An 18,837-nucleotide genomic window follows, 5' to 3' on the forward strand; every position below is an offset into this window, starting at 1 on the left:
ATACGTAATGAATAATACACAGTATATATTTATCCATCTATTATTATTACCCCTTATTACATAATAACAATAAATACTAATAATAGTAATTACATATGCAAAATTCTGTATCTGAGACTTACACAAACACTAATAAGATTTCCATTTTTCATATCATTGGTATATTAGGAAAAACTGTAAGCATATTATAAACCTAAACCTCTTTGCAAACCTAGTATTTGCATCTAAGAACTTGTGCTTTTTCTGTAGTTTTCAAATTCAAGAGAGAGAAAATACACAGTGATATTGTGGTTTGAATAATGCACAGATGAAATTTGGATATGGCAGTTTCATATGGTAGTTAAGTATTTAGCAGGATAGAGGACAGCAAGATACAACAGTGAGCCAGTGGAGAAGACAGCAAGTAAGGGACAGGAAAAGGAGAGTAAGGACAGGAGCTCTTCTAGCTTTGCACTGTTGTATTTTGTCATATTAAGTCCTACTGAGTAGCAGTTTCTCCTGTAAGAAATCATAGTTACTTAACTGAGATATCCCTGGAATTGGGTATGTTCCAACATAGACAGCTAATTTTCTTTCATACATCCCTTGGTGTTAGTGGTGCTCTACCTGTACTGTGCTTTATTCACTGCAATTTATAAGAACAGGCAAAATAATAATTCTTTTGCTGATAGATCTCAGTATGTGCTGTGGTGCAGGAGGGACACAACTGACTGATGCTGCAGAGATGTGTTTCAGATTGTTCAACGACTTCATTAATGAAGAACATACCTAATACCTTAGCAGACAACAGCAAACTGGGAGCAACCACAAACACAGAGACATGATTCAAAACAATTCTGAGAAACAGTCTAGAAAATTAGATACTTTTCAGCAAAGACAACTGCAGGAGTCCACACTCAGTAGGATTAATCTGATCTATTAAAACAGGATGAAGAACAACAGCCCCAAAACTACTTTTAGAGGACTTGTTTGTGTGATTTTGTGTTGTTTTCTTTGCTTGTTTATGAGAAAAAGCTTTCAGTAGCAGGTAACAAGATGAACAGAGATCTCTCATATCATCGTGTTATGAAACAGGTACTCCCCCCATACTGGATGTCCAAAGTGAAAGCTATAGGAAGTATTTTCTTCTCCGCTAATCAGCACTTAAAGGCCCTGTGTCCAGTCTGGGGACTGCAAAGTCAAAAATGAAAGATTACCTGCTTTGTTGTTAATCCAGCAGCAATATAAATGGAAACCAACAAGAGGGAGAGGAAGCCAAAACAAATTAGACATTTAGAAAACAGGGACTGTGAATATGGAAGATTTGGAAACACAGAAAACATTTTTTAGATCTGCAGATCTGTAGCTGAAAATAAGAGAATAAACTCTTTTCCCTGATCCTTCCTAATAGGACACAGACTATTGGATTACATCAAGAGAGCCTTAGATTAGACATGAGGAAATTTGTTCTAATATTAAAGCCTGAGAATAGCCTACCTGCAGAGATCTGGAAATACTGCCTACTGGAGGACTTGAAACTGACTGACCAAATATCCGCAGGAGCAACCGACCCAGGTATGATTCCCTTTCAGTCAGTGGGGATTTGACCCTTCAAGACCTATTAATTTCTATACATTGTATATTTTGTGGTGTTTGTATATATCTTCCCATTTAATTTTTAAAACCCAAATGTTTTTTAACAATTATTATTCATAAAACCAAGAAAGCAGAGTTTGCCATGTGAATATTCTACATATTGCCAGGCATTAAAGCATATAGCAAAAATAAGATCCTGCTTAACACCTTATTTTTTTCCTGAGAATGAGTCTGGAGGTGGTTATATCCTGAACATACCAGCCATGTCAGATACTGGTGCAGAAGGAATAGTATTACTTGCTGAACATTCTGCTATTATTTTTTTACAGACCAACAATAATGTTTCAAGAAAACCCAACTTGTTTTGAAATATTAAGGTTTTTGTTGGGAAACTGATGAGTAGATGAAGCATTTGTAGATCTGTCCACAAAATTATACATTTAACTAGTCACTCCTTTCCCATCCCAAAGAATCTGAAAGTCAGCGTTGGCTTTCTTTCAGTTGAAAGTTGCCACAGTGAAATTATCTTCCTCAAAAGCCCGATCCCAGCAGTACATAACACTGGTCTTAGAACTTCAGTTTCTCCATCTTGGTTCTACCACAGAGTAGTAGGTTCAGCCAATGTACTTTCCTGGTGAAAAGAAAGGCAGAGGGTTGATGGCACTAGGGAGAGGGAAAGATATTAACATTCTCTCAGGACTGATGGCAACTCTGGTGCGCATTCTAATCTTGCAGGAAATTAGATATGTACATCATATGTAAATCACCATTTAACAGCTTTACAGTGCAAGGGTCAGTATTCTGCCCCAAGCAAGGAAAACCTGAGGCAATGAAAACCAACAAAAACTTAAATAGCTGTAGATTTTATTCAGCTTCAAATATCTGACCTCCTTTATCTATGTCATCTAGTATTTCCCTATGTAATTGTTTTGAAGTGAAAAGAAAATTCAATTGATTTTTTTTTAGTCCTTTTGCAGGTATTTTGAGATGCACACATGAAAGCAGCATTGTATATAGAAATTCAACTAAAAATGTTAAACTCTTCATATTCTTCAATTAAAAAAATAATCAAAGTTCAGTGTACATATTCTGCACTTTCAAAAGGTGTCCTGCATAAATACATTATATATTCCACTAAAGGGAATGCATTACTGACTCAAAACATGGACAAGAAAACCACCCAAGTTCATCATATAAAAGCCACCACAGATTTAAAGCTGTTTCTCCTCATAGAAACTTTAGAATTATCTGCAGGAATTAAGAGAAAACATTCTAATAGCTGTCAATTAAGCTTACAAAGAGGAAATTCAAATCCTCTTCTCACCAGAACTTCTAACCTAACCAGCATGAGTTAAATACATTACAGTATTGCTGCCTGTACACATTTCAGTGCCCTAAATACAGAGCACAGCATTAAAGGTATAAAGAATTAAAAAAACACAACCCATAAACTAAATCAACAACAAAACAACCAAAAAGGAATAGGAAGGCATTTGAATTGATGCCTTGAAGACTGAATCAGCATTTTTTTAACATTATATTATGACAGTGCTTTAAGAACTATTTCAATAATAAATGATCTAAAATCAAGCTGGGAATTCAGTCACAGTCAAAGGCAAGATTTGTTTCTGGTGACGCAGGCTTGCAGCACTGTGCTATTTTCATACCAGTGGCCTGCAGCAAATATTCATTATTGCAACTGTCACTGCTTGGCTTTGGCATAGAAGCTGATTGCTAATATTGTATTGAACTGGACTCCAGCAGCAAAAAAAGGGAACACTTCAGGATTCAAAATAATCTGTTTGTGTTCCTGGTCTTAATATAGCCACAAAATAAAAATAATAGATAAATACCATTAAGATCTAACATTGGTCACTGGCAAAATCAAAGAAATATTTTAACAAGACAAAGCCAAATGAAAAACACTCTGTGAGAACTGACTCTTTTGGGTACTACAGATACCACAGTTCAAGTGTAAAACTGAAAGTGTGTGATTAAGTCTAAATCAGCAAGATTAATTTTATATCCCAACTACAGGACTCACAAATTTTCTTTATGTTGAAGAAACAGAAAATTACAACTCATGTTTTTCTTCTATGTGAAAGTTTTACTCACCAGTTCCTGCTACTATGCGTCAGAATTTCTTATCCTGAAACCATAAATAGACCCATAGACAGAAGTGATCTGACTTCAAAGAAATAACAACTATTTATGAATGTGTTTTTAATTCCGCAATCTCTAGTGGCACACATTTAAAAATATCTCATTTAGCACATACCCACACGTTCTGATCTCATTTAAATCAAACTTTGCCTTTGAAATGAAAGGATTGAGCATTTGGCCCATAATGCTGTCCAGGAAAAAAGAAAAAAAACCAACAAACAAAACATAAAACCCCAACTCAAACAACCCATCCCCTGCACAAACTAGAAAGCACGTTCTTTTTTGTAACAAACAAAACTTGATATGAAATATTTCATTATACTATAAAATGTCTTTGTATTGCAAATCCTCTTCTCACTAGAACTTCTGACTCAAGTAACAGAATGCCCCATATGGGTACTTGACATTGGTGTGTCCAAAAGACACTTGGCATATTATTTTACTGCCTGCTAAGAGGCGGGTCCTTAGTTTCCTTGGGCTGCTTTGAAAATCCCATTTTCCATGTCCCCTCTGGTAATTACATTTGAAGATAAGATGTAATTTCTTTTGAATCTATAAATACAACAACGGAGTACATAAGAAACAAAGTACCATCCCCAAAATAACTGCAACTGTTTTTTTTTTTTTTTTTTTTTTTTCCAGTGCTTGGCTGACTTTCTGTACTTACATGCTAAAACATAAGCATGTGTGCTAGCACACTGGCTGGCTCTGGCTCTTAAACAAAATACTTTGAGGATCTTTGACTCAAATATATCAACTCCTCCTCCTTTATATGCACAGAATACAAACTTGCATATTTTGTGGTTAGTGGATATTTAGCCCGTTACAATATATCGTACAGAAAATTATCTCAGTATCATATTATGAAAATTCCAGTCATTAGACTTTGTTTTATATTCAAAGCCTGGATTCAATCTATTTTTTATAGATACATACTTCCCAGAATGGATTATCTTTTACTTGGAGAGTCAGAAGTATATTTTTAGAATTTGGGAGGATCCATGGAAATTTTTTGTAAGAAAAATCTACTTACAACAATATGGTTTAGAGAGTTAAATATCATACATACAGGCTTTTTGGTATAAAGGATTAAAGTACCTGACCGACAGTTTACTTAATGATGAGACCTCCTTCAGTAATGACATGAAATATTGGAAATCTTGATATTTACCTGATCTTTTACAGGATGGGTACTGATTAATAAGCTACAATGGAAGAGTCAAGAGCTCTGAAGTAATAAATAAAGTTATGTATGACCAAACAGAAACAGAATTTAGAAATTTTTACATGCTGCCTTTTCTGATCTTCAAACACCAGCCATTCACCCGTTTTCGCTCCCTTCTCCTGTCACTACCCTGTCTCTTTAGTCACTTTTTATTCTATAGTTCCTTGTCACTGTGCCTTGTCTAGGTGTCCATCAAGATTGCTTTTGATATCCAGAAAGTGAAAGGCTAAATGTATCTGAGGTATGACCCAAACTTTTGCTCTAATGTACAGAACAAGCACTATTGGGAAACTGAAGGACTGCAAACTTTTCAGGACCAGCATGAAAGTAAAATACCATGAATCTTCTTGGTTCATCACTGGAGAAGCAATGACCTCAGTATTTGACCAGTCCTTTTTTTTTTTTAACATTTTAATAAATTACATTATGCACACTTATCACTCAGAAACAAAGGATGAAGAAACAAGCGGTTCCACAACAAGTGGTTTTACTGCTGCCTTTATACCATGCTTCCTGGTGACACACCTTAGTGGTGACCTGATGGGAGTGAGACAGAAAACAGGATGTTTGGTGACAAAAAGTGCCCATAGAGAGAGCGAGAGTGAAGAGAAAGCAGCAAACTTCACATATTTTTGCTCGTAGATTTTTTTTTCCCCAGTTAAGCTCAATTCTGCCAAGTCCTAAAATGACCTTCTTCATTAATTAGCAGTACACAATTTTCTAATGAAATTACACCTCATTTTTACAGCAGTTCCCTTGGTTTAAAGCACAGTTCATTAATCCTGAACAGGATGAACTGCAGAGGGATGACTGCATTCCTGTTGAGGTTAATTGAACAGAGCTGGCAGCAACAGCAACAGCTGGGGGTAAAAGACCTGTGGAAAGGGAAGGCAGAAGGTAGGGAAATGTCACACCGCGTCTGAGTTTTGGGTTCTCAGGCAAATGTAGCTGACAAAAATATGACTGGAAGGAAAGGAGGCGATGAGGAGAAACCATTTATTTTTCAAGTTATTTTAAGTAACTCTTGTTGACAGCTGCGTTTGGGCACTGAGCTGTCCTTTCTATTATATAGATTTCTTCTCAGCCAGGCAGAAGTAAAATAGCTTTCATCAGCTACGAGTGAGTGTCGCCACACAAGGAGCTGCAAGAGAAGAACAGGTCACTGGCTGTAGCTACTCTTGCCATCTAATTAATAAGACTTGTGTTGTGAAAAATTGAATTTGAAACCAGGACAAAGTGTTTGTTTAAAGGGTGAAACTCAAAGTCAAGTGCAAAGAGGATTTTTGCAGACTGTGGTCTCAGTGGCCCTACTAAAACAATACATTTTCTATTTTGACTCTAACTTAAAGGAGGGTGCTGGATTCCATTTGATAGTTAAATTTTTATTTTGGAGGCTGCAATGTAAAATGCTGCTTTTAAGATAAGGAATAAAACATGCACATGGTGGTTTGATCACATATATAGAAGGAAAGCTGGATTGTCCTATACATAGGTGTCTCATGCTTGGCAACATCAAAGGCTGTGCTGGCAAACTGCCACCAGTTTTACATCTGCACTTGCTTCAATACGCATTTCCCAACTTTTAAGTGAAAGCAAACACAATCAAAAATGCATCTGTAGTTCACCCTAATGCATGAGCAGAAACAATGCATTAGAGGCATTTGCCATGGGTAGAAAACCAAGGAATTGAAAATGAGTCCTAAAAAGCTTATAGCCCACTAAAGAAAAAGTTTCTGTAAAATATATTAGATCAAAATGAATTTGCCTTGAATGTACCTTTCGGCAGCATGGAGGCCAACACGTGCACAGCAGTCCCCACCTGTATTAAACTCTCTTATCCTCCAAAACAGGCCATCTGCATATGAACTGCCTGTTGCGCTTTGGCTGATACTGAACTCCAGACTATGCTCAGGGTCATCTGGGAGATTCAACTTTGGCCAGAAGTCATCCAAAGACAGCTCTAGCAGTGGAAATGAATGGATGATTGCATTCCCGTGTCCAGGAACATCCTTGGCACTGTGTAAATCACTAGTGTAGGCAGTCCAAAATATTACTTAAAAATAGGCCCTGCCTCACCACCAAGGTCTAGGTAACCGAATTATACATAGTGAGTACTGGAGGCAGTACTTCCCCAAGGAGAATTCAAGGAGCAATTTTTGTCTGTGTCACTGACAGTAATGGCTTTAAAAGAATACCTCGCCACCCAAACACCCATTAAGGCTTTGACTCAAGCCACATACCTGGAAGAATGAATTGCCCTTACCAAGACTAGTACTTAACTCATTCAGTCAGTCTCTGCCTACTACTCCTGCTGCCCCCACATGCCTACCCTGACGATATGGGAAAGGAAGCAGCAGCCAAGCTGTTCTGTTTCAACTACAGTGATGGAAGTGAGCTTTGAAAGGGGCTCTCTTTCTTACACTCCTTTCTCTTTAACAGAGAAATAAAGCAGACACGGTCCAGGGTATACACTACTGGAGACTGAGAAGTATTTTTCAGAGAACAAGTAGGCTGGCAAACCCTATTTAAAACTTGATATCAAAACCAATTCACTGTGGAATCTTTCCCCCAACAATCTGCCACCTAAAACAAAGGAGTGCTGAGAAGTATTAATCACTGGCAGAAGGAGACAAAATACATTGCTTTCATTAATCAAATGGAACAAGGAAAGAATTAGTGAACTTCACTGCAGATTGCATAGGAACACTCTCCATTTTAAGTAGGGAGTTGATTTTTTTTTTCATTATAAGCAAGCTGAATGTCCTCTTTAAAACCTCCATCTAAACTCTAAGTTTCAAAATAAATTTAAAGTCCTAGAACCTAGAAATAAAACAACTGGAATCCAACTCAGAATTTCAGAGAACTTTGACTTCTGGCCACCCCCACAAATGTAATACCTCATGGCATTCTCCTGTCTTGATTCCAGTAATAATTCAAACTATACCCTTTACAGCAGCTTACTTCCTTTACTGGAGAGCACTGAGCTGGTGAATCTGCTTTTGGCAATAAACTAACGTTGTGTCTAATACAGGAATTGTCAGAAGCTGTTCTAGCATCTGTTGTAACTGTGTAACTTTTTTCCAGTTTAGTTAAGGCAAGGAGAGCCCTGAGAAGACATACATTCTTCCAGACATCTGTCTTGGAGTACACCAGAAGTAGAGGCTGTAGCAGATGCGTTCTGTGGACTGATCAGCAAAGGTTTTCTCTACAGCCACCTGCTCTTCCATAAGTAGTTGAGACACTAAGCACCCAAATTTTGGAGGGACAAATTTCATAAGGAATTGATGAGAGAACAGAACAGGAGATGGTAGTGTTATTAACCTTAATCATTAGAGTAAATAAGTGTTTTGATTTTTCTGCTATCCTATTTAGACTTTTAGTAGTCCTCTTCAGTACAATGCTTTTACAGGGGTTTCTTCCTTGGAATTTTTCCAAGTGGCTGCCAGTGAAAGGAAATCTTCTGCAATTTCTAGAATCTGTGAAAGGATCTATTACTACTCACAGCTGCAGTTACTATGACCATCTATTTAAGTTGCTTTTACATCTCCAGCAGGCTCCATAATCTAAAATAAATGTTTCTGCAATTACTTACATCCCCTCTACTCCTTCCCCTCTCCAACCCAACACAGGTTGCTTCTAGGCTGAAACAAAGGGCTTATGAAACACCCTGTGTCATCATTACAATTAAAGGCATTGGATGATATTTACAGAGTTGTGCAGACAATCCAGACCAACAATTTCTAAATAACTTGCTGTCATCACAGTTCTTGGCATGGTTTACGGTTTTGTCTTGCTTTTTCTTATTTTTTTTAAATAAAAGAATTATTTTGTGCAATACTAGCAGTCTCTGTTGGCTATCGTGTCAGTCTTCTACCTTCAGGCAGCCTGCAACCAACGGAACTATTAGTCTAATTACGTTAGCTGGCAGAAAAAACAAGCAAAGCACAGTGGATGTGCTTTCGGTGGATAGATGGTCCTGGAATTAGGCAAAGAGCAACAGAAACCTGCCTGCTTCATTAATTTAGTGAATTCCCTCTCATAAAATTTTCTCTTTGTCAGAAGAACTTGAAACAACTCTTTTTGTCCCTTCCAGTGGCAGTCCCTGGCACCATACACATACCCAGCAGAGAGGTTATTAGTGCTTTGCTTTTTATCAGACAAGCTCTCTACATATGCAAAATGGAAGAAGTGATGCCCTCCTAGCCCAAGGCGTTCTGGCTGTTCTGCACACAAGTAACAGTGCAAATCACAAATGTATTTCATAATGACACAATACAGAGATACTCCGAGTTTCAAAGCTTATGGAATCAAATATATTTTTTGATTCAACCAAGTACACATAAAACGATAATGGGTTTGCATTTTAAGACACAAAGGTAGCAGAAGAGACCTTAACATGGAAAGACTGCTCTTAGTTTGCAGTGACAGAAGCAGAAAGCAATGGCATACTAATGAAAGCATCAAAATGGCAGCCCAAGACTAGCTTTAGCAAACATATGCAGGTTCCTGGATGAGGCATTTAATTCCTTCTATGCTTTGGCCTTTTCTTATACATCTGCTTGTAAGGCTGACATTAAAAGCTGATGTTATCTGGAAAGCTAAAAGTGACATGTGCTAATACTCATAGTGACACAGTTAATTTGTTGTCTTGCTTGGCCAGTACTTGCAAAGACAAAAGTTCTGTCATGTTGAGGAAACGCTACATTTTAAGTGGTCTGATTGTTAGGCAGTTAGTCATAGACAATCTGTTCAGAAGAAATGTCATGGAGGTACATTTAAAGAAAACAGCCCTGTGCAACAGGAGTAGGGCTGCTAACAATTACAAACTGTTTGTGCTAGTTCTGTAATGGTTGGTCTTTTCACATTCTGTTTTCCAGTAGGGGAGGATATTAATGAGCATAATTACAGTTTTTTATCAATTTCTTTGGTAAACCTAAATTGTCATTCTCTACATGTGCCACATTTTCCTTTGTATGCTATCCTTCCCCTAACAACGCAACACAGTAGCAACAAAAGTGGTTTCGGCTTCCCTTCTAAATGTGGCTGCAAATACTACACCACTTACAAGATCATACCCTAGCTCCCACTGTATTTCTTTTTTTCCTTTCTTGTACACAACAGTTATTCAGACATGACTAGATCTGACATCATTCAGACCCAGCATTCGGTCTTAAAAAGGAGAAAGAAAGAAAATAAAAGTTCTCCTTAGGAGCATAATATGCTTTACTACTGGTTCCTTAGTTTTCATTCTGTCATATAGTTAAATCTGTCTTCCATGTACACTATGACAGAGAAAAATACAGGAATAAGAGTCCATGAAAACAGCAACACAAGCACAGATATTTGAAAGTTGCCCTAATTTGTAGCTATTTTATGAATAACTGAATGTATTTTTCATATTCATGTTTCCACAGTGTCTAGGTGAATAAGTGAAATTTGCATACCTCAACAGCCTTTCAGCCATCTAAGTATTTTTTACATGAACATGCAAGTACAAAATGTCACACATCTGCAAAAATCAGCTCACCAGTCCACAGCCACACCTTCACTCAGCCTAGCATCACTTACTTAGGACCACTTTTTACCACAGAGCATTTTAGAAAACTCAACAAAGGTTGTGCACAGCTCTTCTGAAACGAAACTTCAAATATGCCAGTCCCTGAAACAGAAATACACACTACGTAATGCAGGTTTTGGCCTTTTAGAGAATGTTAGTGATTTTATTCATAAAAACTGGAAAGGATTAATTCCCAGTATAAAGAATTTGACCAACACTTGCACAAACAGTTTCCCTATGTAATGCATATCTATTAGCCACTTGGCAGGCTGGTAGAGAGCATGCTTAGCTCTCCTTCAGTAAAAGGATCAGTTGTGACCTTGTAAGCCAATTGATTATAGTGGTACTTTAGCTACAGTCTCGGGAGATATACCTATATAGATTTTTAAAATTTATTTTGGTGGGTGAAAGAGAAAGACTGTAAATTGACCAAAAAATACTGGTTCCTCCTTCTCAAAGCCTCTGAACTGGAGATCAAGTGAAACTGTAGCTCATTGGATGTCTTGATCCATGACCATGAGAAAAATGAATGCACTTGTAAAACTGTAAGATTTGTTTTTGTGAGATGAAAAAGAAGACAGAAAAAATGCCCAAAGCATCAAATCTAGGCTTCCGCTCCCATGAAACCAATAGCAAAAACTGTAAGTCAGTCATAAACATCACGACTCGGAGATGAGAAGCAGTGCTCCAAAACTATGCTTTTATAAACTTGTTCTTATAGCTTTCAGACATTATGATAAGAGATTAAGGTGAAGTTCCTGTAGGTAAGCAGTGTAATAATCTAAACACAATTCACATCAAAGCAAAACCCTTCATTCCTTTTATCCTTAGTCTACACTTGACAATAGAGATGGATACTTCAACACTTCAAATGCTACAGCATTCAGTAGAAGATGCAGCTTTGAGATGGTGAAAGAACTCTTACAAATACAGTATAAAGAAGACTACCCAGGGTGAGGCTAAAAATTCGAGGTAGAGTGGGATCACTATTAGCTATGAGAGCAAAGTATTCAGTGCTTATTAAATATAAGCAGACCTCAAATACATGACTGCTTTTTACCCTTCACATTTTAGGGCTATATTTTAAGTTGCAAACCATCCATAGCACTTAAAGACAGTCTGAAACCAAGTAAAGGTAGAAAAGTCAAAACAGAGCTCTTAAAAGCAAGCAACCAAGATGACTTCCTAAGTATTTTTCCTTCTTTTTAAATGGAATTTTTCAAGGTTGGGTTTGGGTTTTTTTGTTTTGTTTGTTTGTTTTTTCCCCATGATATTTGTTATACATTTTTGTGTGTCCTTTTATGTCTTGCCTGTCTACTTTTCTACTTGTCGTAAAAGTCAATAAAAAGCCTCATATAATAAGCAAGCAAGCAACCACTTAAAATCCACTTACTGTTCATTTCAGTATGTAATCATCAACATTGTCTTCATAAGGCTATGACCTCTTATACTTCATTGACATCAGGATTTCGTGATGCCAGAAAGATGAGATGGATTAAAATGCCTTCTAATTTTTGTTCTTTTGGGATCTAAAGACATAGTCCACGATAACTGACATTTCAGCCCCATATTAGGTAAGTTTGTGGTTGCACATGAGACTGACATTATTTAGGTATTACGTCAGAGAACTTGCCTGGCTTTGGAAAAACTGTGTATACTGATTTCAACCTTCAAACTTCTGTTGCATGGTTTGCCTCCCAGTTTACATTTCTAGGTTCATTGCAACCACATAAGCAAGGCTTGTGGATGGATCATTTCCCTCTGAAGAAACAGACATACCTTTAAATCATTCAGTGCATGAACCTGAGAGTTAGCAAGCATTTTTTTCTAATGCATTAGTTATAACTTAGTCAACTGATCAATGTATCTCTCTGCAGACTGGAAAGTATCCATGCTTGGTAACATCATTCTTTTTGTGACTTCAGGCTGCAACAGCTGTTTCAAATGTCAGCAGATAGGGCAGAATTAAACAGGATAGACAATGTGGACAGGGGAATTGCAGATCTAACCTATCTGCGCCTAATGCCAAGAAATCTGCAGATGGATAGCTATTCTTTTTTCCAAATTTATTAATACTTTTAATCAGTCCAAATGTGCAGCTGCTACAAGTGCCAAATGAGATGAGTCCAATGAAGATCTCTTTACTCTGTCGGGATACTGAAAAAGTGCCACATAACAACTGACAACCCAGGGAAAACAAGTTTTAGCAAAATATTGTGATAATCAGTGTTAAAAAAAAAAAAATCTCTGAAATTAAGCCTGCTAGGTTTTATAAAGCACACCCATCTAGAGTATTTCCCTCAAAGATATAGCTTATAAATAAAACTCTGGGCTTCTCATTCCATTACACATAGGTGAAGGTCTCTTGCGAGCTGATTACACTTTATCTCTGACTACCGAGTTATCCTTTGACAACATTTTCTTACCTAAAATATTTCTTAATTCTTATCAAAAGTAACCACTAAAACCAGAGAAGTACTTTGTATAATCTCACTTTTGCTGATTTAGGTTACTGCAGTGATTCTGCTAAGTTTGCAACTGGTACTACTGGTCATAACATAACATAATCAAGTCCTTCCCAAAGCAATCACTAGGAGTGATGAAACTCCCCAGTCACTATAGGCTGAATTTGCAGTACCAGAGTCCTGGTTATGCTGCTTATGTGTTCAAATCCAGGTTGAGACCACAAATCAGAATTTTTCTGTATGTAGCACTAAAAATGGTACCAGATAAATAGTTCCTGCAACAATAAATCTATGGAAAATTTTCAAAAACATCCCTTCTACAAAAATAGTGTGTTTTTATCTTTTCACATATTCTTGTACGTCATATTATAATTACTAGAACTAACCAGATGAATTTAAGGGAGGATGACAACACCTTTAGGCCTAAATTGTGACCTACTTTTTCTTAAATATAATTTCTCATACCTGGTAGCAAAGTCCATGTAGTTCTTTATATGTGTTTTTTCCAAAACAAATGCTTCAATGATGTTTTTTCTAAAAAAAGAAAATAAATAATGCCAGCATCCATACAATAAAAAAAAACAATCTGCATGCATGATGGAGGGGAACAAATGGTAAATATTTTTTGCTGTTTCAAGCTTCCTAGAGGTAATGTTTGCATCAGAAACAGTGAATCAAATGAGTTTGGCAATTATGAAAAATATCTCAGCAATGTTCTTATAAACTGGAAATATATTCAGCTCAAAAGTTTATCTACTCAGCGTTTAAGCATTTTCCATTAATCTTGTCTATATATATACTACTTTTTTCCATTTGAACTTTAAGGCTTTTAATGCTTCTTCCTTCCAGATTTTCTTCTTTTTCACCAGCCCAAGAGCTCAGTAATTCACAGGCTGCTGCTTTATGACCAAAGTCTTGCACTACACTGGCTTATATCACCAGTATCAGCAGCTGCTGTTAAATCACCTGTCAAATTTGCAAAATTCTCACTCAATTTACCCTGAATGTCAGACTAGCACTTTTTTGTCCATGTTTCTGTTCATGTCATTTACACAAGGGTTCTGCTGGGACCAATGGACGACTAGCTTGAGCTTTATGCACAGATGATCCTTTAATACCAACTGCCTCTCTACTAGGAAATGGAGAACAGAGCAAAATTCTAGGGTAGGTTGATGTTTTATGTACTCGGTTGCATGAACCAATAATTCATTTATGAAGTAGACAGTTTTGCATCTGGAATATCAACCTGGAAAGCCAACAGTCCAACCTATTGTGCAGGTATCTTAAAAATTCATTAATTACTGTGCAATATACTTATCCATTTTGGAAACAATTTTATCACTTTGCATATGTGGAACATTAATTGTCTTGCATGTGCAATATGCTAATTTCGATGAAAACTCATTCATCAGTGTAGATCAGACAATGATAATAAAACCTTGCAAATAGTGCTTACAGAATTGCAGCCCAAAGTGACAGTCTCCTACTCCATCTTCTACATCTTCTACTCCAGACCAAAATGCCTAGAGAGTCAACGAGATCTTACGAAAACTGTTTTTCTGGAAGTTATGGCAGTTACATGAGAGCTCTTACAATTCTGGAACAGACCTCTACAGTAATAGAGGTACAGGGATATAAGGGATGCTTTGGGTCAAAGTTATTTTTCATCCAGATGACAAGAAGAATTGCATAATCACTCCTATATCACATAATGTTCCTCTTGGATGCATGACATTAATGGGAGATGGAAAACCCTTCAGCATTTCATCAGTTCTTCCTCCTCCTCTATGTAAACATGACTGGATTGAAATCCAGATCTGCCAGACTAAATAAATTCAAAGAAATTCAAGGTGAAAAGCCACAGGTTTCATCTAGAATTACTCCTATGAGTTCCAAACATAAATCTTACAGAGTTCACAGAAAAAACTGATTAGCTACAATTTTACTTTAGTAAATCCCTATCACTAAGAGGTCTATAGGTCCTTAGCATTGAATTATGTTTTTATGCTTGCCCACTCCAGCTGCACAGTCGCAGGGTAATCAGGGTGCTGCATTATTTTATACACAATGAAATACTTAGATGTGCACATGCACACACACCACAATGTTTTTATATTACCAAAGAATCTTTATTGCCTCCCCAGTTCATTTTGTTGTGCAAGGAAGACGGTTTTCAGCCACTGACAGTGCTTTTCATCTCCTGTTAAGGTGCACTTTTAGCATTTTGAACATGTACCATACTGATGCTAAAATGTCTGTAATAAAATGTGCTAGTAAGTAATATACAGCAGCTCCATTTGTGAATACGTCTGTCAAGGACACACCTCACTGCTTACTCTGTGAAATACTAAATTGTTTACCTTGTTTACCTCCATGAAGAAAATTCCATTTTGTTGCTGTTTTAAACAACTACATTGTTGCCTGGTTTTATATGAATAATTAGTTACCTGATTTTCTCTCTGAATCACTACTTTATTGTGAGCACTCCTTTCCACATACATGACCGCAAAAGTTAACCTTTCTATATTTGCATATCTCTGAACTTTTAACCAAATTTAGGACAAAGTTTCAAACTGTTGTAACAGTGGTAGTAGTAATACCAACAATATTTGACTTGTGATTTTTCAGACTGAAGTATTGACCATGGTCTTGTAAACCACTCTCTTGAAAAAAATAGCACACAGGTATGGCACAGTTTGGGACATCAGCCTCTTTGTGCACCAGGCGTTGAACAAAGTGGTTTGTTGTGGTTTTTTTTCCCAGTGCTGCAGAGCTGGTGAGCTGCTTCAGCATTCAGTGACAGGGGGATCTCCTAGCATATTTTAAGCTGTATACTGAACTCTGAGCTTCTTGATAGAAATGTGTTCAGCCCACTTTCTGTAAGGTTTTCTTTCTTTTGGTTAATTTTTAAGAGTTGGTGGGCAATAGGAAGATTTCTTACGGATGAAGTACAAAGTATGGGTTCTGCTGCTGTACCTACACACAAAGTATGAAGTCTGAATAAAAACTTCTAAGGTTTTTTTTTACTTATTGACTTTCCTAGCAAGTATACATGATATAATCAGAATGATTAAAATACTAATACTTCACATACCTGCATGCAGCATAAGGGAAAGAGAAAATAAACCATTGTTCTAACAGGTTTAGACCTTAATTTGCACAATTAATTTATACTACCAAGCCTGAGTCCAAGTCTTTGTAGGTTTTATGCTGTCACCCGAGAATATTAAGAACATGTGGAAGTAGGTGTGCTGTGAGAGTATATATGAAAAAATGTGAAAGGCTATTTAAGAGAAGCAGGCTTTATGGAGATTTTAAGAAGCAAAAGATATGGGGGTTATCTAGCACATGTGAAGAGACAGCTGTTCCAAGAATAGAAGTTAAATAAAAAAGCAGATACCAAACCAGCATGGAACAAGACAAAGAAATCTCCTAGAAAGCAATCTGCACAGAAGCCCAGAGCTGTGAGTGTTCAACAGGCAAGGAAACAAAGAATAGAGAACAATTTTCTCTTTTTGATGGAAAGCTTTTGATCACAGGCTTAAAAAATACATACATTTGTGTGACAGAAGATGTTTGCGTCACATGTTTATCTTCACTGTTCAGGGAAGGAATATCACACACTGGCAGAGTCAAAAAAGCTGCTCACTATTGTGTTCACTGACAAATGCAAAATACAAGAACCTTCATTTTGAGAAAAAACATAAGATTGCCACTAAGTTAAAAAATAAAACCCTCTCCCAATCCTCTCCCCTATGTTCATGAGTTTCAAACACAGAAGGTATCATAAGTCACATCCTCACTTCCTTTTTAAGCAATACTCAGACGTAGTACTATGTTTTTGGATGATTCGATATTGACATGTATTTCATATAGTGCCAGAGTGATCTGTCTGACAAAGAAGATATCAGCATCATTAACAACCTTCACCTACGAATATACAAACATTTTTCTGTAAAGAATTTTTATGGATAATATGAAGAAGTTAGTAAGTATTTAATATTGAGTATCAGGTACAGCATGATTGTTTCTTTCACAATTCAAGGCACATTTGCAAATTCACCCAGAAATATGCCTACCATCATTTTGGAACACCTTTTTTTTTTTTTTTTTTAATTAGATTCTCAGATGATAATTTGAATTACTTAGACAAAATAACAGGTGTTTCATGAAATAACTGAGCAAAACATTTGCTGTTAGATGAATGCTGCAAAGTTAACATGGAATTGGTCTATCGCAGTTTTAGAAACTTCTGTCCTGCATCAGTACCAAATAAAAGAAAAGCCAGAAGTGGTTTATGGTTTATAAATATATTTCTCAGATGTCTGAAGGTAGAATAAAAACCAGTCATTAATGGATCATTAAAAAACCAAAAGTACTTTGATGGTAGCAACCACCTGAAACAATTTTCCTCCAGATTACACTTCTTCCTCACTGAATACATCAATTATTCTATCTAGACACCAAATTTGGCTTAATTACCAGTTCTCATCTCAAGTACTGAGTCTCCTCTGCTTAGAACAGGGGAAAACTTACTCCTTTGTTACCCAAGAAGCAACCTAATGGACTCGTTCACACTGATTTAATGCACTGAAAGAGAAAATTTGACTCCCTGATTAGCCATAAAGAAAATTTAAAACATTTTGAAATCCTATCCAAAATATTTAAATAGTATCTTAATTGCAGAAAACTGAAAAGTTGAAATTATTCACATAATTACAATTCAGATTTTAATAAGTGAAAACTTCTGACAAATTTTGTTAATTTAGTCACACAAATAGAATTTGGCAATCCAGAGAAATGGGCTATTTTTTTGTTTAAACTATTAAATTTTGAAATTAGATTAAAATAATATCAACTTAGGTAAAAGGATCACATGCAGTTTACCTAAGAAAGGACTATCAAAATACTGCAATATTATTTCATTAAATGAATAGGACAGGTTTGAGTAATACACAAAGTATCTTTCTGACAAGGCAATTCAGTAGGTCTTTCAATTTAGCAAACAAGTTATGTTTATCTTGGGAAGGAAAATATTTAAGAATTATTCCAAGGTGGTTAGAAACCCTGAAAATAAAATTCCAATTAAAAATGACAAATACAGAGCTGTATATTGCACATGATCTTTCATAACTTATTTTGTCATCACACTCATGGGGTAGATGTCACTGAACCTTTAAAGAGGAAGTAGAAAGCAGCAAAAAATGTACAAGTTTTTAAACAGATCTTGTTGGTAACACAAAGCTGATTTTGGTGTTTTAGTTGTTTTTGCTTCGGTTTCCTCTGTTTTAATCTGTCAATAAATTACTGTCTCTCACAACAGGGCAATTAATAATTTTGTTCCTTTTAACTGGATGGCTTAAATTGAGGTTTGTTTGGGGGATTTTTTTTTGTTTGTTTTGGGGTTTTTTGTTTTTTTTTTTTCAGAATGATGGCCAAATAATACATCACTAACCATACCTCCAAAATTCCAGCCCCTTTGAGGCAGATATTCCAGTACCTTTTGCTAAGAATGTTGTCCAACTGAAAACTTTACCTCTTATCAGGCATGCAGCCTCAGATGCTCTCTCCACTTCCAGCTTAATGGATAACAGATGTCAAGCTCTTCTCCACAAGTGCGACTCTTAAGATAGTGACTGTGCTTCTCCTCCAGACCCAGTGAAAGGATTTTATGGATCATTCGAGAACATTATAAATAATGGCTTGCACATGCTGACTTGCTTCTTATTGAATATATTCAAAAAACCTATGAACAGCAGCCTTTTCACTCCATTTACATAAATCATACTTTGAGGCTCATTATGGTCTCACACATATCTGGACAGGAGAACATAAACTAATCAGTGTTCAAG

At 36.4% G+C, this 18,837-nt stretch overlaps 1 protein-coding gene across 9 annotated transcripts in view; it reads right to left on the reverse strand.

Moving 5' to 3' along the window:
- The window catches only part of ZNF385D (zinc finger protein 385D), a 426,940-nt gene that overhangs the window by 11,774 nt on the left and 396,329 nt on the right, over nucleotides 1–18,837 (reverse strand). The gene's annotated exons all lie outside the window — the stretch shown is intronic.

Source organism: Lathamus discolor, chromosome 2, assembly GCF_037157495.1.
Source record: "Lathamus discolor isolate bLatDis1 chromosome 2, bLatDis1.hap1, whole genome shotgun sequence".
Classification (NCBI taxonomy): domain Eukaryota; kingdom Metazoa; phylum Chordata; class Aves; order Psittaciformes; family Psittacidae; genus Lathamus; species Lathamus discolor.